A 13,537-nucleotide genomic window follows, 5' to 3' on the forward strand; every position below is an offset into this window, starting at 1 on the left:
TAAAACAAAAAATATATGAGCACTCTTCTATGCTCAGCAGAGAACAATCTTTGACTATCTGTAAAACTAATGAATGCATAACATTCAGTGAGACAGGATTTACAGTTTAAGTATCTGCTTTCAAGCTGGGCAGGTGCACAAAACCATCAGAGGCTTAGCTTCTCAAAATTGAATGAGATGACAAGTAGGGAGGAGAAAAGCCACAAGAGGCCTTTAAAGCAAAGAAATGGTATTTATCCCTGATGAATCAAAAACCAGGGAAACCTCATGGGAAAAGAAGCAAAGACCAGCATAAGGCAGTCAAAACAGGAAAAAATAGAAAGTATTAGTATTTCAGATGGATAATGGATAGGTAAAAGTGCATTCCCCAAAGTGAGACAAAAGTGTGGTTGTAATGGAGATCCCACCCAGCACAGGAACTCTGGGACTGGCATGCTGGTCCTGAGTTGGACCCAAGACACAGGCAGTGGCTCCTGACCCCATTCCCATCCACAAGTCTCATCCACACTTATATTTATCAAGGACAGTCCTTCAAATCATCCAGTTGAAATGCAATCTCTTAAACCTTTACCACTGAGCTCTAGAGCATGCAGTAATAACATTTTGACCACCAAAATTGAATTTCATGATCTTAGGGAATCAATTATCACCCACATTAGGCAAACATCTCAACATCATGTAAAATCCCGAGGGGCAAAAGCATCTGTTAGAAAGACATTTGTCCTACCTTAAGAAAGTCAGAAGAGTGTAGCGGAAAAAGCTATAAAGTTTTTGCTTTTGATTAGTAAAATCATTCACCTTTGAAAGATAAGACTAAAGTATTATTTAAATCAGCTCTGATTTTTTGATACATTTATTAGTATAGCCATAATAGGTAATTCTGTTTCACATTCCAATTGTAGTATTTTTAGAAACAAAGAAGAGCTAACTCCCATTTCCTGTTCTTGCCTTACTTCATGTGTATGCTATTGAATCACTAACTGCAGATACCTCTCAAGAGATGCTACAGCCTTTCACAAGCTCCACCTGCATCAGCCTTGAACACTGTCACTAGCAGAGCCAGCTCAGAATTATTATCTGCTACTTCTGAAGCAACAACATCGCATATCAAAGTGTCTCATGTCATACTGGCTGCTCTCAGAATTGCTGTTCCAAAGAAGCTGTGACTTTTCTGGATCAAACATGCCTTTTCAACTATCTGTAACTGCCAAAATGTTTAAAAATAGTTCTCAGGTACTTGTCCTCTATTAGGTAATTCCAATGCTTTATGCTGCTACTGTCATCGTGTTACATCATTTGGATTTCATGTGCTGTTCTGAAAATTAGAGTTACACAACAATGTGCTCATCTATACATTAATGTTCAATCCAGTATTTAACACTAGGATCCAAGTAACCAGCCTGACCAGGCTGTGTTCCTACACTGACAAATATTTTGCAAATCTAAATTTTTTCAATTTGAAGAAAAATGACATTTCATCAGCTCCGTTTTTACTTTATAATTTTTACGTGACCTTTACAACATTTGGTGCTAATGGCACAAGACCAGAAAAACGAGTTACTACAGTCCCTGTATCATCTTGCAAAGGTCAATAAAACAATGTATGCTTAGAAGTAAGAAGAACTCCTCATGAAATAAAATCCCCTATTTTGTTTTCTAAAGACTTATTCTTAAATAAATCTGCTATTTACAAAAAAACCCCCAAAAACAAAACAACAAAACCCACCATTCTGATAGACAAGTGAATTAATGAAAGCAGTAACATTATAGTAACCAAGCAACCAGGATGCTTGAATTCTTAGCTTGCCTTTCCCAGAGAATGAGACATGAGTAGTTAACATGTACTTTGATGAATGCCATCATCCAACATGAACCAAGCTTAACAGAAGGGTGTCCTTAACAAAGTTTAAAAGAAGGAAGTCCTTTGCAAAGATCTTGCCTACAATATTCATGAAAGCAGACAACCAGACAGAGAGGGCACAACCAAATTTAGTGTCCTCAAGGAAAAGAAAGACTGCTGTATGTTTGAGTACCAATATTAGACACCAGAGGATCCACATGGCTAAAAGTCGCTCTAAATATACTGACCACGAGAAAAAATTCAACACAAGCTCACATCTGATCATACTGACAGCCAATGGCACAGAAAACAAAACTTTACTGCTCACAGCTGGCTTAAAATTTTGGCTTACATTGATCTATCACTGGAATGAACTTGAACTTGCATGTAGACATAAGTCTCCCAGTTCTATAATGATCAGGATTCAAACATACCTTTCCAGAGGTAATTCAGGTACCTGCAAGATTTGCAACCAAACATTTGAAAATTTCAGGATCACTTAAAAGAGCTGCTTAGCACTTCCAGAAATCCAACCAAGCACTCTAACACCAGTGTTCCCCCTCAAAACAGTCTGATGTGTCATCTATCACCAACCAAGGCACATGAGAAAAACACAGTTTTAAAAGGTGAAGTTAAAGGGTGATAGTATGTTTTTAAAGGTAAAAGCAACACAGTAACAACCCTATTTCAACCCCATATCTAAGTTCAACCTCTGAACCTCAAAGTACACTTTAAGTTTTTTACTGACAAGCAATAGTGCTTGAAATAGGTCAGTCAGCCATAAAAAAGGAGAACTCTCTAAGTAGCACAACCTTATCTTTGTTATCTTTATAATCACCAATCATCACTTAAGACAAGAGCCTGAGAAGGGTTACTGACTTTCTCACATCAGCCACAGAAAGGGAACCTTCCAATCCAGGCAACACCCCAAACTTTGTCAGCCAGCTACTGCTCTTATGATTTTCACAGAAGGACTGTCTACATCAAGCTTCATCCCAAAACTTAAAAACATGGCAGGATCCATCATTTAATATCATTTGCCAAGAGATGTAACATTACATTGAACTGAAAGCAGCTTTTGAAAGTCAAACAACTTAAAAAACAAAGAAGTAGAGCATTTGTATACATATACATGGAACAAATCATAGCCCCAGTGCTGCCAGGAACACTCGCTAATGTCACCACAAGACCAAGGTCTGTTATTTTTGGGGGTCTTGATGACTGGTCAAAGATCCTGATGACTGTAAAAAGGCAAACATCAGACCATCATTCTGAAGGGCAAGAGGGACAGCTGAGCAATACAGAAGGCTGCTAAGTCTTACTTCAGTCCCTAGGAAGACTGTGGAGCAAATTCTCCTGGGACCCACCTACAGATGCTTGAAGAAGAAAAAGGTGATGGGAAATAGACAAACCATACCTGACACATCTCATCTTTGAGATGACTGGCTCTGTGAGCAAGGCCACAGCAACTTGTTTTGATGCTACAAATGCATTTAACAAGGTTTCTCACTGTATCCTTGGAGCCAAACTATTGGAATATAGTTTGAAAAGGTTGACTGTAAACTGGGTGGAAAAACCTGCCTGACAGCAGACTCAAAGGGCTGTGATCAGTAGTCCCAAATCCATCCAGCTGGAGCTAATCATGTTCCCCAGGGGCTGATACCACAGCCAGCATTGTTTAGTGTCTTCATTGGCAAGTTAAGCAAGGGGATGGGATGTACTCTGAGCAAGTGTGGATACCAAACTGGAGAGGGCTGTCCAGTGAGTTTTTGGAATCTCCACCCTCAGAGGTAATCCAAACACAACCAGACACAGCTCTGAGTGACCTCACCTGGGTTAGCCATGCTATTCATAGGGTTGGACCAGATGACCTCCAGAAGTCCCTTCAAAACAGTATTATTCTGTAACTACATTTGAAGTAAAAAAACCCCAAATGTAACAGTTAAATGCTTTTTAAAAACCAAGATATTGGAGATATTTCCTTTCAAGTGAAAATAGGCCAGAAATTAGCATCACAAATAAAGATGTCCAGTTTTTGAACCAGTTTTTAAAAGGCAAAGAGAACAGCTCTGGCCTTCAAAAGAAAAATCTCATTATATGCTTTTTTCACATATTTTGCATGCTGACCAAATTAAGTCTTTTGAGGCAACAGCAAATAATTTACTTGCAAACTGTTAACCAATAGGTTATCTCTCAGACCAGAGACATCTGTCTCAATTTGTGCCAGGAACTAATCTGGACTACACTGCCTTTCAGGAACTAATCCCAAAGTATTTTCCTGACAGATGCCTATTTTCAAAGGCTGTGAAGGTTTTTGATAATGCCCCAAGCAAAGCATGTACATCACCTTTCACTTTCTAAATGCTGCCTCATTTTCCTCACCAGCTCCTGACAAGCAGCTCAATGAAGAAATACTATCACCTACAGACTTAGCTTCATTTTTCATAAGAACTGCTGTGGTCCAAATCACTGTAGTACCTGAATCTCAGTAAAGAAAGCCTTCTCAACAACACAGCTCAAAATCATCCACAGCTCACTTCTGCCTTGACGCATCTCATCCTGTCTACAAAAATGGTTAAAAAAATAAGTACCCATAAAGCTCTGCTGCTTTAACCTGCACCTATGGTAGATAACCCCATTATTTTAATGATTAGCACAAACCAACCATAGGTACCCCATTTTGTTATTGTTACTGCTACAGAAACATATTCCTTGTTTCTATTACAGTGACAGCTACAACTCAGGGACATGTCCCATACCTCAGATCTTGTACAGATGGAGGAGAAAAAAGTAAATGCAATTCCCTCAGGATAGTAATTAAAAGGATAAGCATATTCACTTGATCTAATTTAGGCATCTGAAGAGGCTAATCTGACAAAAAAACCTTTGTTCAACAGGGAGCAGCCTAAATCCATGTCTGCAGGCATTCATACAGGTCTCTTCACACCACACGGAGCCCAGACTCTGAACTAGGGTTTTTCTAAATACTCAGAGGTACGGCAGTGTGAATGCCCCTCCCAGCTGAGTCAGAATTTAAAAAAAAACCCACACACAGACAAAACAGGGGAGGTAGAATAGAAACAAGGTAACAAAAATGAACCAGGCTTGGCAGCAGAATGAAGCCCAGGTTAGCTCCAATTAGTTCCTCGCTCTCATTACTTCTAAACGTCACCGTCCTATCAGCGAATACAGATGTTTGTTACCAGCGAATTTCAGACGAATGATTTTAAGCTCTTGGCAGCCAGCAGCAATTTATGTGCCACCGATGTTCCCCACAGCACGTTCTGCTCCACACACACCCGAGTTTTCCCGTGGAGCTGCGGCCACCCCAGGGCAGCACCAGCAGCGAAAACTAATCTAAAGCCATCATTTTCCCGAAGGAGCGATGCACACGATAGGACAGCCCGGACACAAGGGCAAAGGAGCTTCAGACTTCTCGTTCCCGTGTTTTAGATGGGGAATTTCCGACTGATGTTTAAGAGAACCGCTGCGAGAATAACTTCAAAGAACGCAGGCGCTATCTTAAAGCACGATCTACTTTCGAGCTCTGCAATGTGACAGATGTCAGAGCCCAGCTGCCGTGAAAACCATTTACCGAATTCAGAACGTTACCTTACCGTTTAGGGAACCGAATCACGTATCTCAGCTTCGTTTTATTTTCTGAATTACGACAAGCCGCGGTGAGAAGTCGAGACGGAGAAAAGCCAATATATTAACAGACAAAACAGTTTGCAAACTTTAACTGCAGCAATCCGCTCGGTTTCTCCACACTCCGGGTGCTCACAGTAACTAGACGGCACAGAGTCACCATCCCCACAAGGAATTGGGCTCTACAAACGCGTCCGATCAGCTCACCTCGGCAGGGCTCCCCCGGGCGCTCCGGGAGCAGTTTGGGCTGCACAGGCACCGGGAGCAGTTTGGGCACCGGGATCAGCTTGGGCTGCTCAGGCACCGGGATCTCTCCGCTCGCAGCGCACTGAGGCAGCGCGGGCGGAGCAGCGGCAGCGCCGGCAGCGGGAGCCACCGCCGTACCGCCCAAAGCCCCAGACACCACCCCCACCCAGGGAAAAAAATTAAAAAAAAAAGAAGAGACCCGACTCAGCTAAGAGGACAAGAGACAAGCGAAGCGGCTGGTGGAGCCCGCAGCGCGGCCCGCGCCCCCCGCCCGCGGTACCTGTTGCGCTGCCCCAGCAGCGGCTCCCCGGGCCGCGGCCCCTGCGCCTCCCGCGGCGCTCGGCCCCACAACATGGCGGCGGGGGCGGGAGCAGGCGGGGGCGGGCGCTGCCCGAGACCGGGCCCGCAGCCGGGACGGGGCTCTCGGTGCTCGGGCTGCCGCAGCCCCGTGGAAGGGTCGCCGTGTGCTGAGTGCGGCCCCCGGGTCTGGACCGGGCTCCCAAACAGTGCCGCGGCCCGGGGATGTGGGCACCGAGCCCGTGGGTGCTTTGCCGTAGCACGGTAACAGCTGCTGCTTAAAACCTGACTGAGGGAGCGTTTTACCCCGTCCTTGCTCACATCTTGCTCGCTCGATTCCAACCGCTGCCTCCTCATCTGCTGCATAAGTTACCTTTTCTTTAGTTTCCGGGCTGTATCGCAGTCCTGTCTCGCCTGGAAGCCGCAGGCCGTGCCGGCAGGGACAATTCTCGCCCCCGGAGCAAGTAGCAGCACCTCGGTGCTTCTCCACGGCAAGCGTGTCCCGCCGGGACCCACAGCAGCGCCGAGGGGAGGAACCAGAGCTAAATTCGGCTCACTCCACGCACTGCTCAGTGTGCTCAAATACGGAGGGTTTCAGGGGGTTATCTTTTCAAAAATGAAAGAATCTTTTAAGAAGGAAACACGTGAAAAATGCCATCATTTTCAAACACCAAACGTTTTCCTTCTCCAACGAGTGGATCTCGCTATGCATAGACGATTACAGTGCCTTCCTGCTATGCTTTTGCTGGGTAGATAATTACCTATCACCTTCGTACCCAGCAGATTTTTTCCACTGACTCATTCTTCTGGGTTCCTAATGAGCCTTTCCACTTTGTTACACCTTTTATCATTCGCGGTGATTCCAGAGCAGTCACGTTCCTGTGCCATGCAGTGGCCATGGCCACATCCTAGCACATCCCATGGGCAGGATTTGTGCTTACACACCTGATGTTTGCATTTGCTGTTGCAGCTGCCACACTGCGCTGGCAGCATTCATGCATTTACTCCTCGTGACCTCCTCAGCCTTCATCTGATTCACTGCTTTTGAAGATACAGCATTCCCCTCCCTCACACCCAGCCCAAAAACATGCTTTGTATTTTTATTCTGTGCACAGACAGCAACCTCAGCTTTGATACAGAGATATTTGCTGTGTAGGTGGATTAAAAAGTGTTATTCAAGGGGCCCAGGTGGCCTTGGGCTGTTTTGAAGTCATCTGCAGATTTCATGAGCAGTGCTTCATATAATTCCAAATAATTGATTGGGATAACAAAGCAGCCCTGGGTCAAGAACAGGCTTCTCTGAAGCTCAATTAAAAAGACTCTCATCTGACATTTTTCACTTGAATTGCTTTCTAACACCTCTTAAAACACAGCCTTTAATCAGTTTAGTACACATTATAGTGATACAGCAGTTCTAAATGTGACTTTGGTGTGTTGGCAACACCTCCAGCCTGCTCTGGACTGAAGACAAGTGCTTGCATCAGACAAAGCAGTTGATAGGTTCATAAAGGCCATTGTAGAGAGGAATAAGATAACAATAAACCAGATAAACGTGTTTCTTCCCATAGGAAAAAACAGATCAGGGTACAGATTACAGAAGTTAAGGATTGGGAAGGGCAGTGTAAAAATCTATGAAGGAAAGTCTCTAAGAACAGGTTAGACAGATGTTGGAGGAGTTTGGCAAATACAGTTGATCCTGCCTTGAACATTGAACTAGGTAACTTTTCAAGGAACCTTATGGTTCCTTTCATCTGTAATTAATGTTACTGCCAGGTCCCACAAGCAAATGAACTTGGGCCATGTCTGTGCTTAGCCACTGGCTTTGAGGTGACAAAGTACATAAAGCAGGAATTTCATAAAGGACATTGGGATATTTGATTCTGTAAATACAACAGATGGGGAAGGACACATCTGCTTTACTAATGTTATGTGAGATCTCTATAGGAAAGCAGCAATGTACATCATTTGGGGTAACTACACATATTGCCAAATACTTCCTTTGAAACAAAACTGAAGCCAGCAAAATCACAGAATGGTAGCACAGTTTGGGTTGGAAGGGACCTCTAAGGGTCCTCTAGCCCAAACCCCCTGCAATAAGCAGGGACACCTTCAACTAGATCAGGTTGCTCAGAGCCCTCTCCAACCTGGCCTTGAATGTTTGCAGAGATGGAGCATGTACAACCTCTCTGACAGAGTTTTATCACCTTCACTGTAAAAAAATTCCTTCCTTATATCTAGACTAAATCAACCCTCTTTCAGTTTAAAACCATTACCCCTTCTCCTCTTGAAACAGATCCAGTGAAAATACCTCTTCCCATCTCTCTCATAGGCCCCTTAATACAGAATGGTCTCCCTTCTCCAGGCTCTACAATCCCAACTCGCTCAGCCTACCCTCCTAGCAGAGGTGCTCCAGCCCTCTGAGCATCCTCATGGTCTGAACTGGACCTGCTCTAACAGGACCATGTCTTTCTTGTGCTGAGGGCCCCAGAGCTGGACACCCAGTAGGGTCTCAGAATAACCTCTTTTGACCTGTTGCCTGGGGAGGGAGGAGTTGTAGGGAACTAAAAATTCAGCTGACTCCCTAGTGAGATAACCTGGTATAAAAAATTAACACATCAAAGCTTTATGTATTCTGATTCTGCACAAATTCAATGTTTTTTTTTAATCTGCATTATCACAATGAACCAGAGCTGATCAGAAGTATTGGAAAAATAAATATCTGTAAGATTAATTAATTATCAGGAAGAAGAGAACTCACAAGCTGTTGTGCAGGCACATTTGAATGCAACAGCCCTTCAAGTCACTCTTCCTTGAAAATGGGGTATGTAGACATCTAAAGCTTAGTGTCAGATATAAAAAATGCATCCCTAAGTAAAGCTGAACTCTAGCTCAACCTAAGGGTCTTGGAGGTGTTTTATTAGTAATGTCCAAGGCACAATCTAGTTTTACATCTTTAAAATGGAGTATGACATTTGTTTCCACTCAGACTACTGCTTGAAGTAAGTTCAAACGAAAAACACTACTTTTATGAAGGTGGAGTTTCTAAAGGCACTGCTGCAGATACTGCCTTTGGGCATCTCAGGGTTTGGAGAGAGTGCTTTTTGCAAGCTTTAACATGTGGGTTTGGGAGCTGATGTCAAATACCAGGGGAAATAAAAGTCCCTTCTGGTGACAGTACTCTTCTAGCAAGGAGTGGCAAAGAAACTTAAAATTGCAGGAATGAATTTGTTTGTTTCAAAAAGCCATTAAGGTAAGAGAAATTGCTTAACAGTAACTGGTAATAGAAAAGGGAGCTGAAAGGAGAAGAAACCGATGGTATGATAGCATAGAGACTTGTTCCATATATAGGGGCAGGGTTGCAGCACAACAGCTACTCAGAGGACCAATTAAGATGAAAAGTGTGGGAGGAGCAGAAAAGAAGTAGGGTTTACTATAAGCAATGTTTCATCCTCTAGGATTGTTATAGTATCATTTATTATCCCACACTTGTAGTGGGAGGTGTCTCTGCCCATGGCGGGGAGGTTGGAACCAGATGAGCTTTAAGGTCAAACTCAACCCACCCTGTGATTCTATGATCTTCTTGTCAAGTCTGAGCCAAAGCCAACATACAGCAGCAAACCTAACAAGATATAATGAAGATGGAGAAATTATTACTATTAAAAGCAACTCAGTTTTCACATTAAGGCTTTACTTTTTGATCATTATCTGTACTCTGTCCTCAGTTTCCTGTTACAAGCAATTTTGCTATCTTTAGGGTAATAAGGAAAGGTCTCCACTGACAGCAAAAGAGATGATGAATACAGTTGTTTAGCCTTAACTGAGTGGCAGTAGGTAACAGGACTTCTCTGCTCTTAGTTTACTCCATAATATTTTCTCTGCTCTGGTGCAGGAAAACACACCAGAAGTGAATGCTTTATTCTCCCTGCCCAAGCCCTCTGACCAGGCAGTGTCTGAGCTTGCTGACAGACATCTTTCTGCAAATGTATGTTTAAAACATATGAAGTTAAGCCAGAACACAAATGACACACCAGAAATTAGTTACTGCAAGAATAAGCCATGCTTTGTGCACAGTTGCTGGCCAGGGATTGAGGGACATAAAGTCACAACTATTTCTGAGTGGTCAAAACACAGTAATTGCCCAATAGTGACCTGCACACGTTCCTCCTGTAGTGACCTGTTTAATTTTGCTTGGTAATGAGTGGCATTTCCTCATCTAGAGAGTCCAGCTTGTTGTCCCAGCTATAAAGAACTACTTGGGAACAGCCACACCTACCTGATGAGTGACAGATCTGACCCCTTCATTAGATTCAAATCTATTATTCATGCTAAATTTCCTTTTGCACCTCCTCTTTTTTCCCTCCAGCGAACACAGAAGCAATGAGCCCTCACTCAGTGCTGCTGCAGGTTTCATAATTACAGCAGTGTTCAACCATTTTGTTCCTTTTGAGTAAATGCTAGATACTGTCTCTTAACCCACATCTTTATTTAAAAATGGAGGCATAAAACACAACGGGATAAACAAAAGGACAAGTTAATATTTGCTTTCCACACCTAACAGAACAGGAGTGGTGCATTTCTGATATTGATTCTGAGTAGCAATTTATCAAAAAGGCGTAGAAGGCACAAAGCACACACTGCATCAAAAATAGTACTTCTAGAGATGTTGGTTTGGTTTCTGAACCAGAAGCCCACACAGGTTTTAAAATAACACATGGCTACTGTATTCATTTCACAGGATTTTCTATTACTTCATAGCTGTATAAAATAAAATATTCATGTCCCAACTTTGTTCCCTGCCAAGCCCTGATATTATTTAGTAGTGGATGGGGAGCTGGACTGTATTTGTTCAGTGTGGCAAAGGCTTCTTTGCCTACCGCACTGAAATTATTTTGAGATTTACAGAACATCTATGTAACCATAGAGAAAGCAGCTTTCCAGACAGGCCAGACCATGTTGTGAAGGGAGGCAGTGCTGACTCATGCAGACAGAATTATGGCAAATAAAATTTTGCCAACTGCTGAGCAGACACCAGGCTTTTACTTGCAATCCCCTAGCTGCAGTGCAGGCAGACAGAAACGCTCAAGCACACAGGAATTTCACAAGTGCCAAGTGCTGACAATAGCAGAGTAATGGGGTTAAGCAAGGTTATTTGTTGCAATTTTACAGTCCTTATGCCATAATTAGTAAATATTCCTTTGGTAAGCCAGAGTTGCAGGCTCATTTTTTTCTCCACACTCAAGTTTTGATTCAAGCCAAGAAGACCTGGCTTAGATGGCTTCTAATCCCCATAAGCTGGGATCCCTACTGCATTTGCTAGAAATGTGGGTGTTTTTTCCACAAATCTTTCAGTTTTAGGTGCTAAAAACCTGTAATTTGGTACATACTGTTGGATACTACTTTTTAGTAGTGTACCTCTTGTGTACCAAATGTTGTGAGGTTATCTAGAATTACACATTACACATGGCTTTTAGGGGTTGAACGACATAAATATTGACTTTTAAGTAAATCTTCTCATTTCATAATGTTTTGTGAGTTGCTGTGAAAAGGAAATTTTTCCAGATTCACAGATTTCTGGAAAGATGCAGACATGCTATAGAGCAAGTATGTACTATGATAAAGATTGGCATAACAGTGTAAAACAGTAAAGTAAATGTAAGATTATTAACATAGTTAATAAAATCTGGAATTTATTGAAATGGCAAACAGATCACTGAGGTTTTAAGATGACTTATGGAAATCTACACGAAAGTTCTATGTGGATGGAACACAGAAGTTTCCCCTGACTGTGGCTCTTGCTTGCTGGGTGTAATGCTGACAGTTTGAGGTGCTGCTGCCCCCATCTGCCTGACATCCTGCTAGACTTTTCCATGAAAAAGGGAAGCAAAGACAAATTCTTCCACCAGCTGCAAGTAACAACGTTGTGCTGTACCTCAAATCAGTGACAAAGTTGTTGCATTCAGAGGGTTGGATATAGTTTTGCAGTCTTGCCCCAAAACTGACTTGACCTCTTAGATTTAGGGTTTTTTGGTTTTTTTTTTGCAGTTGAAAGTTGTTTTTGACCAGACTTAAGTCTGTCAGAGCAAGTCACTTTGTAACTTACATTGACATTAAAGTTTAACAGAGTTCAAGCCAGAGCTGAAATCAATGGAGTGTGAAAAGAGATCATACTATCAGCCATTAATGCTTCACTTGAATTTTCATGCAAGGTTTGTTTGGCTTTTATCCTGCTTCTTCTTTTAGAAAGGGAAATCCATAACAATTTGCTGATCTACTCAGTCTTTCTGAAAGTTCACTTGCCAGAGGAATGGTTTGGCTGCAGAGTCACCAAAACAGCTAAGAACAATTTATTCTAATATTTCTGACAAATAATCCCCACCTGTCTATCTGTTACCTTTAACTTTCATGGCTAAATAGTTTAAGGCAAAATTATCTTTTTGTCCTGTGTCAGCAGTGTCAGGAAAAGGCTTTTACTGCCTAACAAGATAAATCCATTGGCACTTGGCACTGGCAGTCCTTCCAAGAAATACTGCACTGTATTGCTGCGGCTGAATTTGCTTTTCCCCTTCTGAACTGGGATAATAATGGATTGGATGCTACTGCCTAGATTAGTATCTTGGCACTTAGTGAGCATATTAGCTGGAGTGACAACTGCAAACATGGCAGTTTCAACCTGCTGGAAATACAAAGAGTACAAGGGTTGTGTCCTGTGTTTCTGCCATGCTGAGGTCTGGGCCATGTTGTCTTACAAGGAGCCAGCTCAGTCCTGCCTGAGTAGCACTCACTAGAGTGACAGGATTTAAAATCAGATGAAAGAGAAGAAACACTTTAATACAGAGACATAGCCTGGGAAAGAAGCTCTGTCATTATGATAAAGATGTTAAACGTTCCTGATAAAACTCACAACATCTTTGCTTGGCACGATGAAGTCTTCATCAGTCCTGGAGTGGTAAACGAGAAAGAGGAAACTTCATGGGCATTATTTCAGGTAAATCTGTATCAGCAAACCCTGCTTTGTCCAGGTCACAGTGGAGCAGCTCAATACACCTGTGCATCCCCAGACTACCCTTGACTTCACCCTTCAGTCAGAGAAACTGAAGACCAGGGGAAGTCTGTATGAATTCCACAGCAATAAGACGGCTTTGAATCAGAGCCTGCAAGAAGTCAATTTAAGCACAAATCCTTGGACATGTTTAATTTCAGCATTTGCATAACTGCTTTATTTTTCCACCAGACCCCCACCCTTTTTCAGCGCAGAAAATGAATAATGCTGCAAGGTGAATTGTGCTTCCTGAATTGTTACTTTAAAGTTTTTATAATCTTCTTTATTCACTAAGTAGCCTTGGGTTTTATTTAATAACTATTCAGAAGCAGTGCTGAATAGAAATACATTTTAGTTTATTTTATCTTGGGTTTTTATGTTATTCTTACTGTAACTGATGCTTCTCAACGGCAGTTTTTTCTTCACAAGATTCCTGAGGCAAGTTAATATTAGTATCTTCATCTTGC

At 42.4% G+C, this 13,537-nt stretch overlaps 1 protein-coding gene across 6 annotated transcripts in view; it reads right to left on the reverse strand.

Annotated features, from left to right (window-relative positions):
- The window catches only part of ITSN2 (intersectin 2), an 80,327-nt gene extending 73,805 nt beyond the window's left edge, over positions 1–6,522 (reverse strand). For 3 of the 6 annotated variants that reach the window (XM_085056993.1, XM_085056994.1, XM_085056988.1), the window contains exon 1: positions 6,015–6,151. The gene's annotated coding sequence lies outside the window, so the exon portion shown is untranslated. Of the gene's footprint in view, positions 1–5,457; positions 5,479–5,695; positions 5,751–6,014; positions 6,152–6,404 lie in introns of those variants that run through there. The other 3 variants (XM_085056990.1, XM_085056989.1, XM_085056991.1) reach the window with 3 other exon arrangements.
- Between the last annotated feature and the right edge of the window lie 7,015 nt (positions 6,523–13,537).

The sequence above is a fragment of the Lichenostomus cassidix genome, chromosome 3 (assembly GCF_008360975.1).
Source record: "Lichenostomus cassidix isolate B80296 chromosome 3, HeHo_3.0, whole genome shotgun sequence".
Taxonomy (NCBI): domain Eukaryota; kingdom Metazoa; phylum Chordata; class Aves; order Passeriformes; family Meliphagidae; genus Lichenostomus; species Lichenostomus cassidix.